Below are 19348 nucleotides of genomic sequence, written 5' to 3'. Positions count from 1 at the left end.
TTTCCTCTGTAACCCTTATCCCACCACATAGGATCTACTCTACAAAGTCAACCTATTTATAGATCCCGATCCTTCTACCACCTCCTGAATAGCTCTCAAGCTAAACTTTTTATTCTACACCTCTCACTTATCATAGAACACAAAAGTAGTAGCAGCATTCTGCTTTAACTCTCCACTGCTGTATCCAGATTATTTAACACTTTTTAAAATTGGGGTATTAATGAGAACCTGCTGTATAGCACAAGGAACTCCACTTCACTGTACAGCAGATTATTTGACACTTTTAACAACACTATTCCTCTGACATTCCTGCCCTCTTGTGCCCATCCTTCTTGCTATTATCTGAAGACTTCATAACCCATCACCGTTTCATGGACATACCCCTTTTCCTATCCAACCTAGATGCATAGCAAAATCATTTAACTTGCCTCTTGCAATAAATAATCCCAGCTGCCCATGTCTTTTTGTGCTTTGGTTGTATCTGTCCTGATAACCCTCAAAAGCAGATTGACCCAATTATCCTCTTGCTTGCACCATTAGCTTGACCCCTGGGTAATGCAGAAGGAAATTTTAAGAAATTTCACAAAGGTGTGGATGGCTGCTACCAATAACTTATGGTCTCCAAACTCAGCCAGCCCCTTTTTGGCCCTCAGCCACCCATTTATTTGCTGTTTCTCAATTCTTAGTTTCGCCATTCTCCCTCCAAAATATTCTGAAGCTTCACCACTCTCTCAAAACCATTGTTCTCAACTGCTGACCCTGACTCCTGTCCATATTTGCCTCACATTTCACAGAGAACATTGAGTCTAAACATAGAAACCAACACCTGATCTGTCTGTCTCTCTGTCAACCAAAATCAGCTTCCTCACTAGCTGGCACCCCCCTCAGAGTGCCCTTCTAATTATTCCCAATCACAATTCCATTCTGGCTGCTACTGGCCCCTGGACCCACCATCTATGTTCAGAACACATCCGCCCCTAACTCTTAGAACACCACATGACCGCCTTCCCTCAGCCCAACTCTCAGAGGCCCAATTTGCTGCACACTTGTCCACATTCCCCCAACACAGCAAGGCTTAGGCTTCCCCAAAGACCACGAGGGTGTATATGCCCTCAGAGTGACTCAGGTTTTTCTGGTGACATTTCTGAAATAAAATAAGTGGCTGCACTCTCTACTTTTTGAAACAGTTTTTTTCTGGAAAAAAAATTAGTAGTTCATTTTTATTAAGTGAAATATTCCTTTATACATGCATCTACTCTCACCACATTTTTCCAGATTCAGAGAGAAAAGGACTCCTTGACTTGGTTAGAGCTAATTTATTCAACTTGTTTTTTATCCTTTTCACTCTTCTTTTCACTGAAGCCATACTTCATTTATTATTCTCCTTTTTTTTTTTTATACATTCTCAAACTGACTCTCCCAACTGGCTCTTTTATCTTGCCTCTAAACATGCTGGAACCATTTCTATATTAAAGAAAAGAAATCCTCTACCTCTCTTACAGTTTCCAGCTAAGCTCCTCAAAAGAACAAGTGTCTCCAACTCTCACTTCTCATGTAGGTGCTAACCCATTGTAATTAGCCCTCTGCCACCATTATTCAAATGAAACAACTCCTGCTAAAATCACCAGTGACTGCCAACTTCAAAATCTTATGCACTATTTTTATTTCTCATCCTATTTAACTTCTCTACATTATTTAATTACTGTTGATTAATCCTTATGCTGATTAATTCTTTCTTCTCAAAACTATTCAAATATTCTAACATTTTATGTCAGAATCTCTCATTGAACTCTCCCCCTGTTTATTTCATGCATGTTGGTAATCAGCAGAGTTCATCCTTGGACTTCTTTTCTTATCATATGCATTCTCTTGAGTGATTTGATCACTTTTCTGGAGTGGAGTTGTCTTTGAAACTATAACCCCAGCACAGATCTCTTCTTTCTTTAAGACTCAATTATCCTATTGCTCACTTGAGAACCTTCTGGGTATCCCATTAGCATCTAAAACTTATTTTCAAAATTAAAATCATTTTTATCTGTAAAACCTACTGTTGCTTCTGTGTCCCCTTTCTTGGCGAATAGTACCACCCTGGTAACCCAACGCAAAATCCAAATGTTATCCTAGACCTCTTCCTCTCCATCACCACCACCTCTATAACTAATGATTTACTAAAAATACTAGATTCTGTTATCTTAACAGCTTTGTTTATATTAAAGCAAATATAAAATATGTCATTTCACTTGTAAACACTTCAGTATGAATCTTCATGTGATAACATTTTAAATGAAACCATCATGACATTATACCTAACAAAATAATTCCTTAATATCATCTAATACCTAGTTAGTCTTTATTCATACTTCATTGACTATCTTAAAGTTATCTTTCCATAGCTGGTTTGACCAAATCAAAATCCAAATAATACTGTATTATTCTTTTACTTTATAACAGCCCCCTTCCTTCTTTTTATCTTTTATGCTGTGATTTGTTGGAGAAACTAGGTCATTTGTCCTAAGAAATGTCATATTCTAAATGTGACTGATGGTGCTCATGCTGTTGTTTGTTACACACTCCCTCTATCCTCCTATTTCCTGTCAACTGGCTTGACGAAATTCAGTTTCAATTTTTTTTAGGTAAGATTTTTTAAAATTTGAAACTCTGTGAGTTTGATCAGTGGGTTCAGGTGGTGTCAGTCTGATGACTCTATCATAAAGTTCCCATCAAATTTCACCCAGTGGTTTTAGCATACAATAATGAAGGCTACCTCAGTGTTTTTCCTAAGGTTTGTATAATGGTGATTTTCTAATTCTATCATTCATTCTGCATTTTTTAGCTAGAATTCTTCCACAGAGAATAACTTTTCCTCATTGTTTATTTGATTGCCCTGAAATAGAATTCAATTCATGCAGAAAGACAAAATAAATGTTTTATTATTTTCCTAAGTTTATGAAAAATATGCAAAGCCGAAAGCACAAGAGTATACAGATAGTGCCAAACTGTTTTCAAAGTGGTTATGCTATTTTATATCCACCAAAAATACTATATAAGTGCTCTCATTAGCCCTCATTCTTACCAACACATGACATCTACAAACTTTTTTTTCCACTGTGCTAAGTTATAATTGATCTCTCATGGTGGTCTTAATGTTTATTTTTGTGTTTACTAGTCAGATTGGGCATCTTTTATTGGTTGTTCAGATTTCCTTTCTTTGAAGTATCTATTAAGACTTTTCCTCATTTTTTCTATTGGTTATTTATTCTTCTTTTTCTTATAAATTGCAGGAGTTCCTTTTATTTTTTTGAATATTGATTAATCCTTTGCCTCTTATATATATTGAAAAATATAATCTTCCAGTATGTGATTCTCCTTTCACTTCCTTTACGTGGACTTTTGATGGTCAGAAGTCAGAAGTTTTGATAGATTAGTTCATTCTATTAATCTTTTCCTCAGAGGTTTGCATTTTTTGTGTTTTGTTTAACAAATTCCTACCTTTCTGGAAGTCATAAAGATATTGTCCTATAAAGTACTGTAGTTTTGCTTTTTATTTTTTATCTTTAACCTACCTGAATTTAAGACTGTATATGGTGGTTAGGTAAGGGTGCACTTTCTGTTTTTGTCTTCCATATGACTAATAATGTGTCCTAGCAACATTTATTGAAAAGTCCACTATCCCTTCTCCCACATCTGCAACACCATTTGTGTCAAAAGTTGAGTTCTGTATGTGCTGGTTTGTTTCTGGGCTCACTCTTTTGTTTTACTGTTCTCTCCTTAAAATAATAAAATCTTACTCATTTGTTATATGTTCATATAATTCTTGATATAAAGAAGGGCAATTTCTCCATCTGGTTTTTCTTTTTCAAGAGTATCTAGTCTATGCTTGTTCTTTACTCTGTCATATAAATCTTAGTCAACTTCAAATATTCACACACAAAAAATGGTGTAATTTTGATTGGAATTGCTTTCAAGTTATGACCAATGTACCACTGATTGACATCTTTATAGTATTAAGTCTTCCATTTATTTATTTACATTTATTTATGCCCTCTTTAATGTCTTTTAATAATATTTTATAATTTTCTCAATTAGAGAGTTTTGTCATTTTGGGGTTTTTTTCCTCCTCGGTGCCAGATAATTTCTGAGCTTTCAAACAATATTAGCTCTATTACGAAGACCCCACTGTAAAATTTGACCATGTTGAGTTTAATTTAAGCCATCCATCAGAATCAGACTTCAGATTTTTCACTCAAGAGATTTCATGCCGTTAAATGACTTAAAACAGTTGTTACTAGAGGAAAAAAATATCTTTGGTATCCATAATTCCACACTTAGTTTGATTCAGAACTAAAACAAAGACTTTTTAAAACTTTCAAAATGTCCCTTTCTATTTACTTATCTTTTGACATGCTGTTTTATTCTGTGTAGGAAGAGACAGTAGTTCTGTGATTAGAATCCTGCCTTGCATTTTTACTGTGGAAAACATAAATATGAGCAGACAGCTGCAACTGTTATGAAATGCAGCAGTAGAAAGGGCCGAGAGCTTGATCATCTTGTCAATTCAGACTTCATCTTGACCATGTGTTTACAATTCAGTACCTTCCTTTGGGCATGATTGTGAATAAACTATAAGCAAATAGCATGTTACTGTTTACCAAGTTCCTTTACACTTCCCTAGAACAACTTTGTGAAATAGGTTCAACAAGCATTATACTTAACATCCGAGGGAGGATAAAAGAGGATAAATCACTTGCTAAAGTTCACAAGTGAAACAGTGATAAGTGAGAACAAGTTCTTAGGAATTCACTGCTCACTTCCAAAACACGCTTCTAGGTTTAAAAGTGTTTGTATCCTGAGGACATTTGCACTATGTAGAATCCTTAAGTTACATTCTGCCCCACATTTAGCTGCTTAAATTTCTGTATTTATGTATTGTTGAACAAAGATCTAAGGTCTGCCTGTCGAGCTCTACCCATCCCTCAAATAGAATGGTCAGGAGGAAATGAAAAAGTTCTCTTTGTGTTTCTCTTTGGAGAGTCCATGAAATATTCATACCCTTGACCGAGGAATGCCCCTAAACACTAAAGCTTAGAGAGGTATTATTGTCAAATTTCCCTTGCCGTCCCATTGTCTGTTTTATTAAAATGTTGAACGTGCCAAATCTCTGAAGTTAGAACTATAAAGTTGCACTTATCCTGTGCTTAAACGCATTCTCATGAAAGCATCTGGTAACATATTGGCAGGTTCTGAAGTTTAAAAAAAAAAGGAGTAAATGACTCAGTGCTTCTACAAGTGGTATATAAAATATTGCCTATTTTAAAGTTATTAATATTATTCCACATCTAAATATGGTGACCAAACATTAGAATATCAATTTAGTCTCTTCAACTGATATTTGCTAAATTTTAAAGAGAAGGGAGTGCTTTGGAGGGGAAAGTGCTGATGGAAGGAGGCTTGCCATAACCATCTAGCTCCTAGATATTCAAAGTGTGGTCCATGGACCAGGAGCACTGACACCACCTGAGAGCCTGTAAGAAGTGAAGGATCTCAGGCTCTATTCCAACCAGTGAAGCAGAAATGTCATTTTAACATGATCCCCCAAATTTCAATATGCATATTAAAGTTTGAGAAGCATACTCTAGACCTGTGCTGTCCAGTAGGGTCGCCACTAGCCATATATGGCTATTGAGTACTTTCAGTGTAACTAACCCTGAATTAAGATGTGCTGTAAGTGTAAAATACACACCTGATTTTGAAGACATCATAAAAATATAAAATAAGTTATTAATAAATTTACATTCACTATGTGTTAAAATAATAATATGCTAGATATATTGAGTTAAATGAGATATATTATTAAAATTATTTTCACATATTTCTTCTTACTTGTTTTTAGTGTGGCTACTAGGAAATTCAAAATGACATATATGGCTCATGTTTATGGCTCACATTATACACACACACACACACACACACACACACACACAGAGCACTGTTCTGGTCTGCTGGTCCCCAACCCAGAGGTTCACTCCCATCCTGATCTTTAGGACCAGTACTGATCTTAGGTAGGTGTGATACAAGAAATCATAAACCAGAGATCACCATTTAATAGTGTCTGGCTGCAGACATGTTTTATTTGGCCTGCACAATATATTTAAAAGTTGTGTCAATGTCAATGTTCTAGAAACAGGAAATGTCACATAAAATATCTTTGATTTGCAGATTCTCCTAAAAACTAATAAGGTCTTCCCACACTGAGCCTTCATTCTCTCATTCCAGCCATGATCTTGAATTAAATAGAAGCTGCTCCGTGAGATGGGGTATGTTCTCACCAGATTAACAGAGACTTGCCCACTCATACTTATTGATAACTGCACTGTCATCCTTGAGTCACTCATTCATATAACACCTATCAGATTCTTCTAGGCCTTTGAGTTTGTGACTTCTGGTCTAAATTCCCACCTTAGGTTTTTAAAGTCATATTTGCCAGTAGCCCAGTCATGATCTCCTTTGCTCGACCCCTCTGGGTGGGTTTAACTTCAGCCCTTGGGTTCTCTCAGGTTGTTCCATACCACTGTGACTGGTCTGAGTCAAAGCCTGAGATGATTATGATGCTGATAAAAATTAACTGAGAGCTTACCGGGCACTAGGCACTGTGCTAAATAATTTATATACATCATTTCACTTACTCTTTACAACAACCTTATGGGTTAGGAATATTTTTCACATTTTAACATCAAAGAACATGCATCATAGTGGTGTTGACTGGCTTAACCAAAGTTACACATAGACAGTTGCACTCACAATCCAGGACCAAATAGAGATCTGTGGAACCCCAGATGCCATGATTTTTTTTAATCGATGCTACATGATTCTACTTTAGGACTTTGTCATGAAAAGATATTTTCCCCTTTGGTCTTATATCCATATCCTAGTCATTGTCAGGTCATATATTTCTTTTGTAGATGTGTATCTGATTTGACAAGACCTAATTTGGGGTTGTTTTTCAGAACTTTAAGCAATCCTGCTATCCATGGTTAAGACTGGGGAATTTCAGCCATCCTGTACCCACCCTTGCCACTTCCTCCTTTCACTGAGCTTGGCAGAAAACAACTCTTTGTACTTGACCAGGCTTTTATTTTCAGTCACTATGAGTAAGAATTATAGTGCCCCACAGCTTTGTGTGTGGAAGAGCTCGGGACAGAATTAAAAGTGGCCTTTAATTGTGGCTTCAGCCTAAAAATCTTTAGGGAAAAATTGGCCCTGACTTGTTGAACCTCAGTTATGTTCCAGGATACTTTTAGAATCTATTCATATCCTCTGAACTGTGGTTCACATAATTTTTGTAATATTTACATGGAATTCTTTTACAAATAAATTTAATTTTCCAATACTTAACTCCTTTTAGTTTTTCCTTATCCAAAGGTAAACATTAACTACTATCTCTCATGGAAGACTCAAGGATGCAGAAGAGAGATCTGAAAGATGGACCTCCTTCTGTTGGTCTATAAAACCCAAATATACTAGAATAGTTCCTACCGAATTCCTACTGAAATATCTGTCTACATTATTCTATGGTAGAATTTTATCTAGGCTGTTTGGCTCATTGCCTTAAAAAAAGTCAGAATCCCAGAACAATTATCTGGTAGTATCTTTAATTGTCTAGAATGTGTTTCCCTGAAGATTATGTCTCTGGGTAAACCTTAAGTGAATAATTAGAGATCTGAGACAACCTCTAGTTCACTGACAACATTTACTGTGGTTGTGACAGTATTATTCTTTTTTTTAAATTTATTTACTTTTTTTTATAATTTTTTTAAAATTTATTTATTTATTTATGGCTGTGTTGGGTCTTCGTTTCTGTGCGAGGGCTTTCTCTAGTTGTGGCAAGCGGGGGCCACTCTTCATCGCGGTGCACGGGCCTCTCACTATCGCGGCCTCTCTTGTTGTGGAGCACAGGCTCCAGACACGCAGGCTCAGTAGTTGTGGCTCACGGGCCCAGTTGCTCCGCGGCATGTGGGATCTTCCCAGACCAGGACTCGAACCCGTGTCCCCTGCATTGGCAGGCAGATTCTCAACCACTGCGCCACCAGGGAATCCCAAACAGTATTATTCTTTACACAAGATTTTTTCCAGCATTTAAAAAAATTTGGTAAAATATACATAGCATAAAATTTACCATTTTAACCATTTTTAAGTGTACTGTCCAGTGGCATTAAGTACATTCAAACTGTGCAACTCTTCCAAATTTTATTACAAAATTTTAAAAATTTTTGAAAAGTTTGAATAACAGTACAATAAATGCCAATATACTCACAACCTATACTAAACAACTGTTAACATTTTTCCAAATGTGCTTTAACTCTCTTTAGTATGTTGGTGTGTGTGTACCATTTTAAAGTAGCTTGCAGATTTTACCCCTAAATGTTCCACCATTCATGTCCTAAGAATAAGAACATTCTCCTATATAACATTACCATTATCATATATAAGAAAATTAATAATTTTTTCCTATTATTATCTAATATCCAGCTCATATTCAAATTTTCCTAATTGTTCCAAAAAGTGTTTTGAACCATCATCCAAACAGTGTACAAAAATTGCATTGCTTATGTATATTGACTCTCTTTTATTCTAAGATAGCACCTTCTCCCCTACTTTCCAACAAGGTATTTTTTTCTTGGTCGTGACATTGTTTTTTTAAAGAGATAAGGCCAGTTGCCTTTTACATTGTCCTGTATTCTGGATTTGTCTGATTGTTTCCTTGGAGTATTATTTGATTTGCTTCTCTCATATCTGTATTTTCTTTAAACTGGGAGATAAGTCTAAAAGCTTGATTGTATTAAGTGTAAAAAATTTTTAAGTAAGAATTCTTTATTGGTGACAACTATGTATTGCATCGTATCAGAAGGTGCTTAATGTCAAGTTGTCTTATAGTTAGTGATGCTCAATTTGACCCCTTAGTTAAAGAAGAAGTGTTAAATATCTCTTCAGAAAAGCTACATTTTATTTTCCTTGGGAAAATTTTATAGTAGCTAAACTAGTATGAACTAACACTTATGTATTTGTTTATTTCCTATTTAAAATCTATGTTTTTTAAAAGAAAGACTATTAGTAGCAAATTAACCTTGATATCCAGAGTTTTTTCATTTAATTGTCTAAATCAGAATAAAAGACAGTATTTGTTATAAAATAATTCAAATAAAGTTATACTGTAGAGCTGTCAGAAATCATAAACAATTTCCAATATGTAGATAAACTGTGCACCAAAACTGCACTTATTTATGGAACTCAGAACCATTTTCCTAGAGAAACTATCAATCCATTTCCTAGGTCAACTCACAAAATGCCAAACCCATTATTTCTTTTGAAAATTTAATTTTGTTTTATGTAGCAAGAAGAAACTCTGTGACAACAAATAAATGTCTCCACCCTTTTGCAAGTTCCCTGCTTCACGTATATGGTGACCATCCCATTTGGGTTAATTAAATAAATAGGGACACACCATGATAATCGTCCTTCAGATAACATATCTGTGACCATCATGGAATAAAAAAAGGAAAGTAACATGCTTCAGGGAACACATCTTGCTCTCTGGAGTAGTAGGCAAGATCAGTTCCTATTCTTTGAATACATGTAAATCAATACATTCCGGGTAGATTCTGTTCAAAAGTCCAACATTCATAACTTGGGGAACACTATCAATCTGGTGATGATTGAAAATCTAAATATCTAAGGATGCTGAAGTGTAAATCTCACAAGTGAGAAGAGGATTAATGGCTTGCTTAAGCACAAAAGAGTAAATGTAGTAGAAGTGATGTGAATTAAATTTTTACATGATCATGCTGTCTATAGAATTAAGAGGAAACTATGGAGAGAGTAAAGATAGAAGCAGAGAAAAACAGAGGCTACTGGATCTAAAATGTCAACTTTCTCAATGGTAGTCCAGTAATTCCATACACTGGGTTTTCTGTTAAAGTTGGTCTAATCATAGGTTCTGAAACTTCAGCATACACATGAATCACATAGAAGACTTGTTAAAACCAGATTCTGGACCCTACTCCCAGAGCTTTTAACTTAGTAAAATTAAAGTAGGACCTGAGAAATTGTATTACTAATAAATCCTCAAGTGATGCCGATGCTGCTAGTCCAGGCACCACCCTTTAAGAACCACTGGTCTAGAGGATGCCTCTACTTCCCCCTGTCAATGCCAGGCATCAGGGCTGCCTGAGGAAAAGCTGGATCTGCATAGCAAACAGTGACAGTTTTACTTCTTCTTTTCCAATTTGGATTCCTTTTATTTCTTTTTCTTCTCTGATTGTTGTGGCTAGGACTTACAAAACTGTGTTGAATAAAAGTGGCAAGAATGGTTGCATAGAGTGAGAAATTAGAAGTTTTTAACAAGGAATTAGAAAATATAAAGAACAACCAGACAGAATTAAAGAATACAGTAACTGAAATGAAAAATACACTAGAAGGAATCAATAGTAGACTAAATGAGGCAGAAGAACGGATCAGTGAGCTGGAAGACAGAGTAATGGAAATCACTGCTGTCAAACAGAAAAAAAGCAAAAAGAATGAAAAGAAATTAGGACAGTTTAAGAAACCTGTAGGACAACATCAAGCATGCTAATATTCACAATACAGGAGTCCCAGAAGGAGAAGAGAGAAATAGCTTGAGAAAATATATGAAGAGACAATAGCTGAAAACTCCCCTAATCTGGGGAAGGAAACAGTCACCCAAGTCCAAGAAGCACAGAGATTCTCCTACAGGATTGACCCACAGAGGAATACACCATGACACACTGTAATCAAAATGACAAAAATTAAAGATAAAGAGAGAATACTAAAAACAACAAGGGAAAAGCAACAAATAACATATAAGGGAACTCCCATAAGGCTATCAGCTGATTTTCAGTAGAAACTCTGCAGGCCAGAAGGGAGTTGCATGATATACTTATTATATATACTTAAAGTGATGAAAGAGAAAAATCTACAACCAAGAATACTCTACCCAGCAAGGCTCTCATTCAGATTTGATGGAGAAATCAGAAGCTTTACAAACAAGCAAAAGCTAAAAGAATTCAGCACCACCAAACCAGCTTTCCAACAAACGCTAAAGGATCTTCTCTAGGCAGAAAAGAAAAAGCCACAACTAGACACAAGAAAGTTACAAAATGGAAAAGCTCACTGGTAAAGGCAAACATACAATAAAGGTAGGAAATCATCCACACACAAAGCTAATAGGGAGGTTAAAAGACAAGAGTGGTAAAAATCATTTGTATCCACAATAAACAGTTAAGGAATACTCAAAACAATTAGATGTAAAATATAAAATCAAAAATGGTAATCATGGGGGGAGGAGAGTACAAATGCAGGGTATCTAAAATGCATTTGAAATTAAGAGATCAGCAACTTAAAACAAGCATTTATAAATACAGAGTCCTATACAAAATTCTCATGGTAACCACAAAACAAAAATCTGTAATAGATATACACACAAAAAAGAAAAAGGAACCCAAACATAACACTAAAGATAGTCATCATATCACAAGAGAAGAGAACAAAAGAAGAAAGAGGAAAAAAAGAGCTACAAAAGCAAATCCAAAACAATTAACAAAAAGGCCATAGAATGTACATATCAATAATTACCTTAAACGTAAATGGACTAAATTTCCAACCAAAAGACAGAGACTGGCTGAATGGATACAAAAACAAGACCCGTATATTTGCTCCCTACAAGAAACTCACTTCAGATCTAGAGACACATACAGACTGAAAGTGAGGGGTTGGAAAAAGGTATTCCACGCAAATGGAAATCAAAAGAAAGATGGAGTGGCAATTCTCATATCAAACAAATAGACTTTAAAATGAAGACTGTTACAAGAGACAAAGAAGGACATTACATACTGATCAAAAGATCAATCCAAGAACAAGATATAACAATTGTAAATATATATGCAGCCAATATAGGAGCACCTCAATATATAAGGCAAATGTTAACAGATATAAAAGGAGAACTTGACAGTAACACATTAATAGTGGGGGACTTCAACACCCCACTTACATCAATGCACAGATCATCCAGACAGAAAATTGATAAGGAAACACAGGCCTTAAAATGACACATTAGACCAGATGGACTTAATATTTATAGAGCATTCCATCCAAAAGCAGCAGAATGCACATTCTTTTCAAGTGCACATGGAACATTCTCCAGGATAGATCACATGCTGGACCACAAAGCAGCCCTCAGTAAATTTAAGAAAACTTAAATCATATCAAGCATCTTTTCCAAGCACAAGACTGTGATGCTAGAAATCAACTACAAGAAAAAAAAATGCAAAAAACACAAACACGTGGAGGCTAAACAATATGCTACTAAACAACCAATGGATCACTGAAGAAATCAAAGAGGAAATAAAATATTACCTAGAGCCAAATGAAAATGAAAACAAAATGATCCAAAACCTATGCGATGTAGCAGAAGCAGTTCTAAGAGGGAAGTTTATAGTGATACAATCTTACCTCAGGAAACAAGAAAAATCTCAAATAAACAACCTAACATTATGCCTAAGGCAGCTAGAGAAAGAAGAACAAACAAAACCCAAAAGTTTGGTTTGTTAGTAGAAGTTAGTAGAAGAAAGTTAGTAGAAGAAAAGAAATCATAAAGATCAGAGCAGAAATAAATGAAGTAGAAACTAAAAAACAGTAGAAAAGATCAATGAAACTAAAAGCTAGTTCTTTGAAAAGATAAACAAAATTGATAAACCTTTAGCCAGACTCATCAAGAAAAAAAGGGAGAGGGCTCAAATCAATACAATCATAAATGAAAAAGGAGAAGTTACAACTAACACTATAGAAATAAAAAGGATCATAAGAAACGACTACAAGCAACTATACACCAATAAAAGGGACAACCTAGAAGAAATGGACAAATTCTTAGAAAGGTACAATCTCCCAAGACTGAACTGGGAAGAAATAGAAAATATGAACAGACCAATTACCAGTACTGAAATTAATTCAGTAATTTAAAAACTCCCAACAAGCAAAAGTCAAGGGCCAGATGGCTTCAGGGTGAATTCTACCATTTAGAGAAGAGTTGACACCTATCCTTCTGAAACTATTCCAAAAATTAAAGAGGAAAGAACACTTCAGAACCATTCTATGAGGCCACCATCACCCTGATACCAAAACCAGAAAAAGATAACACACAAAAAAGAAAATTACAGGCCAATATCACTGATGAACATAGATGCAAAACTCCTCAACAAAGACCAGCAAACCGACTCCAATAATACATTAAAAGTATCATATACCATGAGCAAGTGGGATGTACCCCAGTGATGCAAGGATTTTTCAATATCCACAAATCAATCAATGTGATACACTGCATTAACAAATTGAAGAATAAAAGCCATATGATCATCTCAATAGATGCAGAAAAAGCTTTTGTTGAAATTCAACATTGATTTATGATAAAAACTCTTCATAAAGTGGGCATAGATGGAACATAATAAAGACCGTATATGACAAACCCACAGCTAACATCATTCTCAATGGTGAAAAACTGAAAGCATTTCCTCTAAGATCAGGAACAAGACAAGGATGCCCACTCTTGCCTCTTTTATTCAAAAACTAATTAAAATTTTAGTATAATCTTTCACTGGTTTCATAAATATCCAAGAATATAGAGTGTGATATGTACAAAGTGTCTGAATTTCCTTCTGGTTTTTGTATAGAAATGATTTCCTTTATATTGTCAAATTTCCGTTTGGTTCTACTTCGTTACATAAAAGGAGTGTGTTGGGCAATAAGTTGGGATACAAGAGCTTATAAAATTTAGAACTTGAACTGCCAAATTACTTATAAAATAAAATTCATTCCAGTTCTACTAATTTATGAAATTGAATGAAGCAATGTGAGAACAGTTTCTTTAAACAATATATGATTTCATTTTCAAATGTTACAAAATTTTTCACATAAATTTCAAAACCAGAACAACAATTTGAAAAATCAAGCTGATCTTAAAGATTTTGTTGTAAAGAGAACACTCTGTGTGTTATTTTTTATTTTCCCTACCCCAACTTTTAGGAGTAAGGCTGCTCATTTTAAAAGAATTAAATAATTCAGTTCAATTTGATGACTTCTCAATTTGTTTTCATGAGCAAATGAGAAGAATGAAATCAAAATCCTGATTCAATTGTGTCTTACCTTTGTCTATTTCTATAAGAGGATCCAGGAACATACAAAGATTTCACACCTCGCCCTAGGCACACTCAGCTGAAGAAGGCAAACCCAAATGCAGTTTGCCTGAGCATTTGAATTCAGGAACAATTAATATAATTCTTTGATTTCCTGACTTTCCCACATTAGCACAATTAGATGTTATTTAGCTATGGAAACAACAATACAGTGTATATATTCAAACTCTCACACACACAAATATTGTAAAGGCTTGTTAACACATTCATATTCTGAGTCATTTATGTTCCATCACACATAAATTTGTAAAGGCACAACAGAAGGGAAGTTAACTTGATGACATGCATCTACAAATTCCGTACCAACATTTTTATTCTTTTAACTCTCAGGATCTTTACTTTATATCAACATTTATATTTGATTTTTACTTATTCTTACATAATCATTTTTCGAGAAAGAATGTGAACCAGATAAGCCCTCAAGCTGTGTAATTCTGATTCATGAACACACCTTACAATCCGGTAACACGTGCATGCACTTCTGTGCCAAAATTTAATGAAATGGAATAATGGCACTTTAAATGGTTTAGCGTCTTTAGTCATAACCCAGAATTCAACCTCTCATTTCCCTCCCTTACCTTCAAATAAGGAAAGCAATAAAAAGTCCAACATGAAAAGGCAAGTCATTGGGAATGCCAACAATCCTTCTTATTAGTTCCCATAAGCTCTATCCATTGTCATCCATCTGAATGGAAGCCTGCATGTCCGATCCTTGGGATTTTACTGTTTAAGTTGGAGAGTATGCTGGTGCTTAAGTCCTTTGTCTGTGATGAACTGTCAAGAAAGTGCAGAAAAATGAACACAGAAAAGAAAGGAAAAGAAATTATTGCTTTAGTTCATCAGTTTATGTTGATTGAAGCCACTTTAAAGACATTTGGGTGAAATACTCTGTAGAAATTAGTTAATCAACCTTTAGTAGAAAAGAACAAAATTAGAAACTTTCTCAATTTGCTGGAAACGTCCATTTTCTTTATTTCCAAATGCATACTTTATGTTCTTCGTAATTTGAGACCTTGTCTCCCATAGTTTTCAAAGAATACGTAAGATTTGAAGGATGCAGAACCAGATAATGATGTTCGGTGCTTTTCTATAGTCAAGTTTACTTGAATACCTGCAGAAAATAAAAACATACATGTATATATGAGAACTGTCACAAAGAGATTTCAGTCACTGTGTCTGTGAAAACCATGTAAGATTAAACCATAGTTTAGACTTGTATAAAGATGAAAATGAGCTATTTAGCTCATCTGGGAAGCAGCTGTACAGAACTGTGGAAGACAGTGGTAAGGAAAAATCACTATTAGGTAAACAAAGCAACAGAAAGATGGTGAAAAGGGTAAAGGAATAAGAAATTAGAATCCATTCAAACAAAATTTAACTTGGATGAATGAGGAAGAAAGTCTTTTTCTGCCAACTCAGTAAATGTTTAATCTGGAAAAGCATGCTTCCACATCTGGCTTATGTTTAATATTGTAAATATTACCTCTTTGATTTTTAACTTTATTTTTGATGTAAATTTTTGTTTATTAACAAATATAAAATAAAAATCAGTGGAGAGATGTATTAATATTACAAATGCTAGATATTTCAAATAAAATATTCAAAGTACAAAATAATACCTGTTTTCTAACATGTGCTAACAAAAGCCGCTAAAGAAGAAAATTGAAAATATTGGAAATAATAAACCTTTTTATTGTTTGAATATGAGTCACCTAATATAGTAAATGCTATGAAAGAAAATTCTCTAAATGACCAGAGAAGTAGTCATTTTGGTATACTTGCAATACAGCATGATTTTGAAAGTGAGTATAAATCATTTAAAAGGAACAAAGAAAGTAAAAATGATTCACTTGTGTTTATCTGTTTGAGGACAGCATTATAATGTTTTGTATGCAGGAATGAACTAGCTCCAGACTGAATTGTTTCTTAATTTTCTGAGGAATTACTCTGAGGGAGGCTTCTACACTTCAAGTCAGCCATACAAATTAGCATGTATATGCCAAAGGCTTCCTGGCCCTTCTTTCTTGGGCTTCCAAAAGTCAGGTTATATGTAAGTCAGTCCACAAAGAGAAGATAAATGGGATAAATTGGAGGTCTACCTACCTGGAAAGAGAAATAAGTGAAATTGAGCAATAACTTTCCTCTGCTTCTGCATGTAAAAATAAAGATAATAACTTACATTTGTGAAAGAGACATGTACCACAATGTTCATTGCAGCTCTATTTACAATAGCCAGGACATGGAAGCAACCTAAGTGTCCATCAACAGATGAATGGATAAAGAAAATGTGGCACATATATACAATGGAATATTACTCAGCCATAAAAAGAAATGAAATGGAGTTATTTGTAGTGAGGTGGATGGACCTAGAGTCTGTCATACAGAGTGAAGTAAGTCAGAAAGAGAAAAACAAATACCGTATGCTAACACATATATATGGAATCTAAAAAATAATTGGTTCTGATGAACTTAGGGGCAGGACAGGAATAAAGATGCAGATGTAGGGAATGGACTTGAGGACATGGGGAGGGGGAAAGGTAAGCTGGGACAAAGTGAGAGAGTAGCATTGACATATTTACACTACCAAATGTAAAACAGATAGCTAGTGGGAAGCAGCTGCATAGCACAGGGAGATTAGCTCAGTGCTTTGTGACCACATAGAGGGAGGATGGGAGGGAAGCACCAGAGGGATGGGATATGGGGATATACGTAAACATATAGCTGATTCATTTTGTTACACAGCAGAAACTAACACAACATTGTAAAGCAATTAAACTCCAATAAAGATGTTAAAAAAAAAAAAAGAAACTAGGGAGTGAAAGTTGGACAGGGGACAGGATATTTACTATTGTCAAAGTATCTTCCCACAAAAATACTTATTAATTACAAAGGGAAAAAGAGAAACTTTATAGTGGAGACATCTGGGCAATGCCACCTTACTCTAATGAGCAAACTACCAGGCATGGGGCAAATCAACTTCAAGTGCCCCTCAAGGGGATGCAGCATCACACATCGTTCTATCAATATGTAGTTCCTGCCCAATACACATAATCTTCATGTTATTGTGAAGACACATCTGACAAGCACAAACTTGTGGAGTCTACAAAATAACTGACCTGTGATCTTTTGAAATATTAAGGTCATGAGAGCCAAGGGAGGGCTGAGGACCTGTTCCCAGAGACTGGACAAAGCTAGTTGCAACACATGATCCTGGATGGATCCCTTTCCTAAAGAACGTTACTGGGAGAGTTGGCAAAACTTGAATAATGTCTCTGGGTAAAGGGTACATGAGAGTTCTTTGTACTGTTCTTGTACTGTTCTGTGAGTTTGACATGATTTCAAATGAGAAAGAATAAAAATTATGTTGTTAGAGTTCCTGAGAGTGTACTATTGGAATAAACCCTATTTGGTCACATGGAAAGAAAAAATAACTTACATTTGTGAGTCTATAGCACATTTTCACAAGCATTTTGTTGTTTTAATGTTCTTCACCCATACATTTTATTTCACCTAGTAATTATAACATGACTCAGAATAATAAAATGTTATTATTATTAATAACATATAATATTAAAATGTTATAAATACTATAATAAAATATCTACAATGTATTACAAGAACACAGATTAAGGTGTGACTAATTAATCACTTGGGGGAAGTACAGGAGAGGCTGCTGCAAGAAAATAATTTGGCTTGTCCTTGAAAAACAAGTAGGAGTCTATGTAGTAGAAAAGTGGAGGATGGGGTATTCCAAATAGGAGCAAAAGCTCATGAGAGACCATGACAAATTTTAGGAACAGTGAGTAACTGATACCTATTCAGCAATCTTGGTCTCCTTGATACATCATATTCTAGGACCAAGCTGAAATGAAATATAATACACATAGAGAAAGAGGAAGGTAGGCTGGCAGGAAGTTTTTTAGCTGGTATTCCAAAGCAGTTTCTATAATTGTAGAAGAAATTAAACATTTTTAAATCTTTGTCATGAAATTCAGTAATAATATATTAACACCTACTATGAGCTAAACTCTACTTGACAGTGGGAATTCAGCAACCAGCAGTAAAAGGCTAACTTCTCTTGAAGTGCTTATATTCTGGCAGATAAGACAGAAACAAAAATTATTAGATATAATGACCAAGGTTCTTAATTGCAGACAACAGAGTCTACTAAAGCTGCTTTAAGCACAAAGAGATTTAATAAGAATATAAATAGTTCACAAAATCATTTGGAGGACTGAAGAAACAGACTCCAGATTGAGTTTCTACTCTTAAGTCACACTGCAGAACTGAGCTGGCAAAAAGCTGCAACTTCCACCACAATCAGGAAACTACATTATCAAGAAGCTTCTACCACTGTTGACAGCTCCAGAACCATGCTGGTTCTGCAACAATCAGGAGCTGCAGTATCTTGAATTTTCTGCCACACCTGCCACTTCTAGAACTGTGCCTTTTCTGCCAAAATCTGTTTGAGCAAAACTCTTCCTTATGGCCTTTGTCTCTCCCCACATAACTTAGTTCTAAATTAATTACCCCTCTGAGAGCTTCTAATTGGTGGAAACTAAATCACACGGAAAAACCCAGCTGCCAGGTAATTTTAGAAAAGTAGATTTTAGGCCTCCCACCTCAGCAGTTCAGGAAGGCACACCAGAAAGGGATTAGAATGGGTATTGAGCAAAACAATCCATGTTATCTGACAAAAGTGATGAGTAAATTGCATGACTTACAATTTGTAATAAATAATTTCAAAGAAATAAATAGGAGGCTAAGAGAGAACAAGCAGGCAGGAGTTGCTCTAGATAGGATGAGTAAGGACAGCTTTTCTGAATAGGTAAAATGTAGGCTTATTTCCTAAAAGAGGAGAGTGCTTCCTAACTTTCCACATGAAGAGTGAGGAAAGATGATTTTAGGCAAAGAGATATATAGAGTCTAGTAAAGAGTGAGATCTCTAGAACCAAACTGGGTCAAAAACTTTCTCTGCCTCTTGCTTACTTTATGATCTTGGGCAAATTACTCAAACTCTCTCGTTATTCTTGTTTATAAAACAAAGATAATAATAATACCTACCAAAGAAGGTTACTGTGAGGATTGTA

At 35.1% G+C, this 19348-nt stretch overlaps 1 protein-coding gene across 2 annotated transcripts in view; it reads left to right on the top strand.

The window, feature by feature from the left end:
- Positions 1-19348, top strand: part of CFAP299 (cilia and flagella associated protein 299) — a 593714-nt gene that overhangs the window by 503495 nt on the left and 70871 nt on the right. The window lies entirely within an intron of this gene.

The sequence above is a fragment of the Balaenoptera ricei genome, chromosome 5 (genome assembly GCF_028023285.1).
Source record: "Balaenoptera ricei isolate mBalRic1 chromosome 5, mBalRic1.hap2, whole genome shotgun sequence".
NCBI classification, from domain to species: domain Eukaryota; kingdom Metazoa; phylum Chordata; class Mammalia; order Artiodactyla; family Balaenopteridae; genus Balaenoptera; species Balaenoptera ricei.
This window is presented reverse-complemented; position numbering and strand designations above follow the sequence as displayed.